The sequence below is a fragment of the Lycium ferocissimum genome, chromosome 5 (assembly GCF_029784015.1).
Source record: "Lycium ferocissimum isolate CSIRO_LF1 chromosome 5, AGI_CSIRO_Lferr_CH_V1, whole genome shotgun sequence".
NCBI lineage: Eukaryota > Viridiplantae > Streptophyta > Magnoliopsida > Solanales > Solanaceae > Lycium > Lycium ferocissimum.
This window is the reverse complement of record NC_081346.1, coordinates 52,839,875-52,848,795: the sequence shown is the minus strand read 5'-3', so window position 1 is coordinate 52,848,795 and position 8,921 is coordinate 52,839,875.

The following is an 8,921-nucleotide window of genomic DNA, read 5'->3' as shown; positions in this document are numbered from 1 at the left end:
TTTGATCTATAACCCTGTATCCTCCAGGAAGCGCAACCTTCGAGTCACCTCTGCTGGGTCCTCAGCGGACGGATCCACATCGTCCTATTTCCTCTTTACTTTTTTGATCGTGGGCACGTCCTCATCATCCTCATCTAATAAATTTTAAAACTGGATTAGCTCATCCAAGTCAACATCTGTTGTTGGAACGGGATCTTCTAACACAACTTGCTCTCGCGCCTTAAACGCCTCCACCTCAGCTTTCAACTTGGCAAGCTCCGCCCGCAGTGATCCCAAATCACCTCTGGGGGCTTCCCTCTCTGTCGAGCCGGTGTCATCTCAAACCCAGCAAGCCTCGTGCGCATAATGGAATAAGACTTCTCAGTTTCAGCTAGTATTGATTAGGTGGCAAGTTTGACCTGTTTTGCCACATATGGCCTGAATTGCTCCATTATAATGCCAACCTATTTCTCGGCCTTTCATGCTTTGATGGCTACATCCCGAAAGTTATCTCTGGTAAATGACAAGAGATCAGCCTCTCGCTGTGCTATCGGTGGGGATACTGCTGAAGAAGTGGCACCCGCTAAAGAAACAGGTGCGACTTTCGTCAGTGGTGCAATATCAGCAGTAGCAGTAGCAGTAGCAGAAGTGGATACCTGAACAAAGGTCAGTAGCCACAAATGTAGTAATGGAAGGTGCCTTAGTGGTGGAATTCCCCGTGGCCCCAAGACTCGACTCAGGCTGAGTCTCGTCATCATCAGGAGGCAGCTCTAGATTTTTTGGCCGCATCATTCTTGCTCTTTCTACAGTCACCAATACGGGTGACCTTAACACAGCTATCCTGATCGAGAATGCCCTTCAAAATGGCTCTCCAACATAACTTAGTAATAAGGCATGGGAATATTAGGGAAGTGGACGGTTGCAATGCTCTCTGTCTAATATCCTCACTAATCAGACTCCCCAAATTCATAGGATATCAGGACATCATTGTTGCTACTGTCATAACCTGGGCACTAGTGAGGGTGTTGTTATTCTGCATTGGTAGCACCTTATACCTAACCTAATTCTACCAAAACTTGGCTTCAAAGGTGAGAGAACTCTTGATAATCTTTTGATTCGGACTAGTCACCCAAGCTGGAGTACCCTGCACTATTACAGCGACCACAAACAGTGTAGCACAGACCTTTCGTCTTTTCTCTCATTTTTGTCCATAAACTCAGCCTCATTTTTTGGTTTCGCATAGTCATCACAAAAATAGACTCTGATGATGGCCTTGCTGGAAATGTCGACCAATGTTGACCTTGACGTTGCGGACCGTAATTTTATTAAGTAATGGTACTTTGTGCATAGGCACACTTGGTCATTTCATCAGAAGTAACACAGCCCCATAATTGGCATAGAACTCCTGCACAAGCATCGAAAAATAGTCGACAGGAGGGTTGCCAAATGCTGTAAACGGATAGGCCCTCGAATGTTAATCGCCACTCTTCCCAGATATTCCTTTATGGTTTTCCCCCTCTCTTTGTTAGAGCTATTCCCGCTTCATACAGTGTCTACCTTGAACCCAAACTGCAAAGCTTCCTCATCTAGTCATTTACTCCTTATTTCCAACCTTCAGCCTCTTTGTCACCAACTGGAGCAGAAAGACTAGTAGGAGTAGTAGAAGGCTCGGTTAAGCCACTCGCTTATTCAGTCCTCTCGATCTCCATATCCCCCAAAGCAGATGATGAAGATTCCCCCTTTTCAGACTGGGAGGAATCAGAAGTCGAAGGTGTCATGTTCAAGGGATCAAATGTGGTAGACCCCTGTCTTTGTTTTGCAGCATAACCTCCTTTTCCTCTTTAGACTGGGAGGTAGAGTCATGCAATCTCTGTGTTACGTAAGCCCTGTCTCGACCTCGACCCCTTCCAGCTAGTTTGGGCCCACTACCTCTCCTTACGATGTGTTTTGTAAGCATATCTGTAAGCGAGGCATTGTTAGTGTCGGGCCATAACGCAACAATACCAAGGAAAGATAAATATTTTTGTAGTGTTTTTGGTGGTCGTAAAAGAAATATATGGGCCGTATAAAAGTATACGGTCCATATAGGCTGATCGTAATGTTTCCATTTCAGACATACGTTCAGAGATACGGTCTGTATAATTAAATACGATGTATTTATACATATATGTCTGAGATAGAAATATATCTAGTTTCTATCCCAGAAATAAGGTCATAAATACGGTCCGTATTTAAGCATATATTCTAAGACAGAAACTGATCTTCTTGGCCAACTATAATACGGCGAAGGATACGATCCGTATCTTAGGTCGTTTTTCATTTTCAACCCCAGATTTTTTTTATTGCACAGTTTTGCTGCGTTCAAGATCAAACACCACACACACACACAATTTGTCATGGTTTCATTTCTTATGGGGGTTGGGTTACTCAGACTTCACCCGTTTCATACAATTTAGGATCATTGGCATTTAATCGAACAATTCGCGGGCATAACAATTTTAGAATCGAAAGTGGAATTCATCAATCGAAATGCCCTCAGACCCATTGGGGTATCGATATACTCATCCCCAAGAGTCTTAAACCAGAGCAATTTGCTCATTCCCCACTAAAAAGATCATCAACCATAACTTTGACATTATTAAACCCTAGGTGTCTACATGACCCATTATCCCCATCAATTAAATCATACCATAATGTGAAAATTAAAGGGATTAGAGTGTCAACATACCTGTTTGGTGATGACTTGTGGACAATACTTGATGAAAAATAAGAGAAAAGCAAAGAAAAATCCAAAACTAGAGAAGAGGGTAGTCGGGTTTGGCAGAGATGGTTAGTATGGATTTGGGTGATGAATTGTGAGTGTATTATGGGAATTTAAGGAGAAGAATATGGTAGTAGAAGGTGGGTGATCGTGGGTTAGAGAAGGGAATATGGGTGTTAATGTTTTGTGAAGTGGGGGAGGTGAAAGGCATTATTGCCTTTTTGTTTCAAACCCTTCTGCTCTTTTTTTTTGACATAAAGTGTAACGACCTGCTAGGTTGTTAGGAGCATTTTGACCATTTTACCCTTGCCGGTTTATTTCTAAGACTAGGTGTAAGTCTAATGAAAACTTAAAGAGTTAGAATTTTAAAAACTGAGGCATTTGATTGTATGTTGTGCATTGTTTGGAAACCTACGCACCACTAAAATACCTCAAAACCTAGCAAGCCACCACCGGCCACTATTGCCACGCCTGGTGGGGGGCAACCTCTACCAGAGACTGGTCGGCCTATACCATAATCCATAACCTTTGACACCAATTTTCCACCCCTCAATCCATCAAAAAGCAATACTAGCAAAACACTAAGATAAACCGACCCTCATGAATTGACCGAGCCTAAATATTTGCCTACCTAAACAACCAGATTTTCCCAACTTGTTGAAGCCTAATACAACAGTTCAACCCCCTACACAGATCACCATCCCATCCAAGGTTGCAAAATTTATAGATGGTGAATCTTACACTGCTTGGAAGTTAACAGAGATACAACATATGATTATTAAAGAAGAATTACAATATGTTGTTCTTCGGAAGCTTTCATATGATAACATTGACATCAAGGAATTAAGGAATATTATTCTTGTACAGTGTGGTATCAAAGGCAAAGCAACTATAGGCTGATAGAGGAGAGGTATATATTGATTAGGTTGTATTTATTGGAGGATTATGTAAAAATGATTTCCACTCCTGCTTACTACTTCCAACCAGAATAAACATAGCAGAAGTAGATGAAAAATATGGTATTAGTAAATCAAAATGGATCAAGATAAACTATGACTACTTAACCAAGTATTGCAAGCATTGTACACTTCAGGAACATGGTGAAAGTGATTGTAGAACTCTGAATCCAAAATTACAAATGTAGCACAGGAAGGAGATGAAAAAGATTCAAGCAAAATAATTGGTTAATAAAAAAGAAGAAGGATACTGGAAGAAGGGGATGAAATTACCAAGGAAAACAATAATGGATGCAAAGAAAGAACAACAGGTACATAAAGATAAGTCGGGAATTGTAATAGCAGAAGTAGGGAAAGAGGACAAAAAGAAATAAGGGGATACAATGGAAACCAATAATACCTTTGTTCTGTTGGACAAAGAAGAAGATCAACAGGATGAAGAAGTAGCAACTGATGATGTAGCAGAGTTGAAAGTTGCAGAAAGCAAATGTGAGCACGAAAAAATGGATTGAAAACAGTTTCCACAACAATAAATCACCAAAGCAGAATAATCAAATGGAGGAAGGAAAGGAAAGCAAAAAGGGATCACAAAGTAGCAGTAAACCAGACAAAGAGATTGAAGAGAGAGTAACAAATTCTAACCGGAATGAAGAAGTTGAGGATATAACAAGTGATGCAGTTTCTCAAAAGGAAAAAATACAAAGAAGGAGATGAACGGGAGAAAACAGGGCAAGAATTAGAAGAATGGAATGAAAGCTAAACACCTAGGAGTAACAGACAGTATTTCAATACAAGAGAAAGAGAAAGTGCAAAATACCTGTAGCCCGAGGAGCATAAATAAGGGTGCTAGTGGCACATATGAGGAATACGACCAACCAAATACAGATACAGTAATTAAACGGGATACTGGGCAAGAGAAAGAGGCAGTACCTGTAGAGAAGGAAGGTGAAAACAGTAGCAATAAATCAACAAAGCATAATAACAAGGGTAACAACAATAAGAAGAACATGCAGAGTGTTACTTAATTGGAGGGGAAAAGCAATCAAAAAACCCAAAGAACAGAGGAAAGAAGGGATATGGATGGTCAATCTTTGGATTCACAGTATCAGGAGTATGAGGAAAGGGGATGCATCTCCTAACTAAACTAAGGGGTAGAGAGAGGCAAAAAGAAGACGCAAAGAGACACCAGTGTCCCACCAAGAATGGGATATCAAACTAGAAGTGCTATAAATAAATCTAATGTTTAATTATGAATGCAATGATTTGGAACATTAGGTCTATGAATACAATGGAGGCTTTTCAAAGATTAACCAAAATACATATGCAATACCATTTTGGTTTCACAAGGTTTTTGGAACCTTTTTAACCTGTTGACAACATTGAAGGATATAAAGGGAGATTAAACATGCACACTGCACTGGTGAATAGTTCTGGAAAGATTTGGGTATTTATAGATGAAATGTTTGAAGTAGAGGTGGTGATGGATGATATACAACATATCACTATTAAACTCAAATGGCAAGGGATGCAAGAAGAATTAATGGTGACAGTAGTGTATGCCAAATGCACTCAACACGAGAGATTGGATTTATGGGACAGCTTGGAAGCAATGGCTAGTTTTATAATCAAGCCATGGATGATAGGTGGATATTTTAATGTAATTATATCTGAGGAGGAAAAATATGGTGGATTACCAGTTAGTATAAATGAAAGGCAAGACTTTATTTCCTGTATACAAAACTGTGGAGTTTATGATCTGGGATTTAAGGGAAGTAAATACACATGGTGAAATGGGAAAAGTGGGGATGAATGCATTTTTAAAAGGTTGGATAGGTGTTTGGGGAATTAGAATCTCCAAGACAGGTACCCTAATATTGACATTCAACATCTAATTAGGACAGGGTCAGATCATGCCCCATTACTAATTACTTATAATGGGAATGCTATACCAATTAAGAAGCCTTTCAAATTTTTGAATTTTCGGGTGAAACATGATATATTCCTGGACACTGTGAAGAACAATAGGACTGCTGATTTTATCGCTAATCCCTTCATTATTTTTCATCATAAAATGAAAAAAGTGAAAGCTACTTTGGTTCAATGGAGCAAGGACACATATGGAAACATTTTCCAGGAGATAGAGACTTTGGAGGATTTGATAAAAGGTCATGAAACATAATTTGAGTTACAGCCTAAACCACAGAACAGGAAAAATTTGCAATGAATCCAGGCTGACTTAAACAGATATTTGCATTTAAAAGAACAATTTTGGAAACAGAAAGCAGGGATGCAGTAGTTTCAAGATAGAGATAGGAACACAAGATTCTTCCATGCATATGTCCAGGTAAGGAGGAAGAGGTTACTGTAACGACCCGTTTGGCCGTTACCGTAATTTCAAAAAAATTCGCGGCCTTGGCTCGCAAAGCATTTGTGATTCGTTATGTGTACTTGGTAAAACCCTAGCCTAATCGGACCCGACATAAAAAAGAAGTTAAAATATCATATTTGGGCCATCGGGCCCCATATAATCACCATAGCAGTTGGTTGATTGCCGTAGCGGTCACGCCGTAGCGGTCACGCCATAGCGGCAGATGCTTTGTCATCATATTTGGGCCACCGGGCCCCAAATAATCACCATAGCAGTTGGTTGATTGCCGTAGCGTTCACGCCATAGCGGCAGATGCTTCATCGTAACGGAGGTATGCAATTCTCAAAGGAATGCCCCAGCAATATTAATACCGCCGAAGCAGTACCGCTGCAGCGCCACCTTGAGCGCCGCAGCAATCGACGACTAGTTTTGTCCTATTTTAAAGCCCCATTTCTGGACTTGACCTAAATTTCCTCATTTCTAAACAATGTAGCTGCCACTTGGGTGTTTTCCAGCCCAAGGGAATTGATTACTTGGAAAGGTAACCTCCTCTTATCACCCATTTCATCTTCCTTAAATTCTTCCTCCAATTTCCCTCGTAGTCTTGAAAATGGTAAGTACTAAGAAAACGTTTCTCCTGTTTGTTGAAAGACCTAAAATAGCTAATGGGTATTATTAACCTTGTATAACATCTTTATGGGAATAAAAGCTTGTTTATTTCAAGATTAGATTAATGGCAAAGTTTCTAAGAGCTAAACCCTTTTGTTTCCAAATAGGTTAGTTGATGGGTCTTAATTTGAGAATATAAACCAGAAAGGCTAGTTTCGATTAATGGTTAACATGGATTTCTGTAGAAAAGGCTAAATTATTGATAAATGGAGACTTAGGAAGATTATTCAAGAAATTTCGGTTCTACCCTTGAACATTCTAGTCTTAAACCGAAACCTTAGATTTTATGGATTTAAATACCGAGTCCTCAACTCTTGCTTACTTGATTTTTCTTATCATTCCTAGACCAAGTCAGATTTATGTTTCTCTACGAGGATGGAAGATGAAGCCAATGGATGTTCGTGGCACCCGCTCGGCCTCAAGGTAGGTTACGACTTACTTGTGTAGACCTGATTAGTATTTCATACTGTTGCAATAGACAGTAATAGAGAAACCATGTGTAGGTATTCAGACAAGAAGTTTGGGATGAAATTCTTAGGTTAGTATTATTGTGTGACTTATGTGTTCGGGCTCGTGGCCAGTTAGAATCTCTAGGTAAAACTTGACTTTTAAGCATAAATTGGTGGTTCTATGTATTATGGGAGACTAGGTGGAAGGGAAGGATTCATGTGTTACTTATACTTGGCTGTCTGTCCTTGTGTGGATTGAATGGAGTTTATGTGATCATTAACATTCTCATTGCATAACATACTTTCTTGTATCCATGATATATCTGTTTTCATCCTGATATTGGAAGATGGTGATGCCGGAGGTAAGTATGATTCATGCGACATTATTATATTTCGTATCCATCTCTATGTTTTGTGAGACGGAGTGGTTAGCGAGGAGACAGATGAGTCATTCTAGGTTGTGTGATACGGAATGACGGTACATGAACTTAGAAATCCCCCATGGGTCATGACTGTCGAGAGGTGGACATCGTTCCCCCCAAGCATGTGTGTATCATTGCATTGAATAGCATTTGCGTACAATATTATATCCCTCTATTGATGTAATTGGTTAGAGGTCGATCATCAGCGACCCTGTGTATTTTTGTGTTAATTGCGGAGTAGTGTAAATGATGGATAGATAGTTGGGAGAGATATTGGGATAGGTGTCGTCATACTGTATCTTGGATTTCATACCGGAGTGAGTACTATGGTGGTTAGTGGGTAAGTAGTCGGTACGCCGGGTTCGGACTAGTGCTTAGTGGTAATTTTCATAGTAAGCAAGTGTGACCTCTTGTTCCCTAGATGTTGTTGTATGACAATGGAGATGTAGTTAGATTGCAATTGAAGGTTTCATAGGTTGTGAATAGAGTAGAATGCGTGTCCTAAGGAGGGGGTAGTTGTTGCTGAGTAGTGGCTCGAGAATAAATAAGGCTAGTATACAGGTGTTGTCGCGATAAGAGTCAACCTTGGTTGGAGCTACGGAGATCGATCTTGACTTATCATGTCTTTGTAGATAGAGTGTTGCCAGTGCGTAGACGTATCGGGAGGTATTAGAGATGCTTGGTAGTTATGTTGTGGTTAGAATATGAGTGGACATTATATGTTCCGTGTACCTTTGTGCTTTGCTTATGTGTTGCCTACCATGATTATCTATTATTGCCTGTTGCCTTTATGATTTCCTAATAATTGTCGGCCTATGATACTTACCAATACTAGTGTTGTACTGATACTACTCTTGTTACATCCCATTCGGGGTGTGAAGTCTTACAGGTTGATAGCTTGATTCGAGAATCTCTTGAAGATATGCGACGCTTATCTTAAAGACCTCCATTATCTGCATCCCTAGATAGAGGCTGAGTTTTATTTATCTACTTTGAATAATGTAACTTCAAATCTTAGTTGCTCTTGTACTTATCTAGACCAGGTTTTGGGAAGGTTGTTATGTATAAGCCACTTTTGTAATTACTCCGCTCATTTATAAAAAGAGTTAATTCCGCTTTTGAATGTGTTTTATGTCTTAAATATTGAATAAATCCTATTTTATTATTGGAAATAAGTTACGATTATGTGTGAGGGTTTTCCTACCGAGGTAGGAATGGTAGTTGCCCGCGCGATCCTAAATTGGGTTGTGACAGCTACAGCTAAGAAGAATATAAGATGATGAGAGAAATTGGATAGAAGAACAAGATGGGATAGCA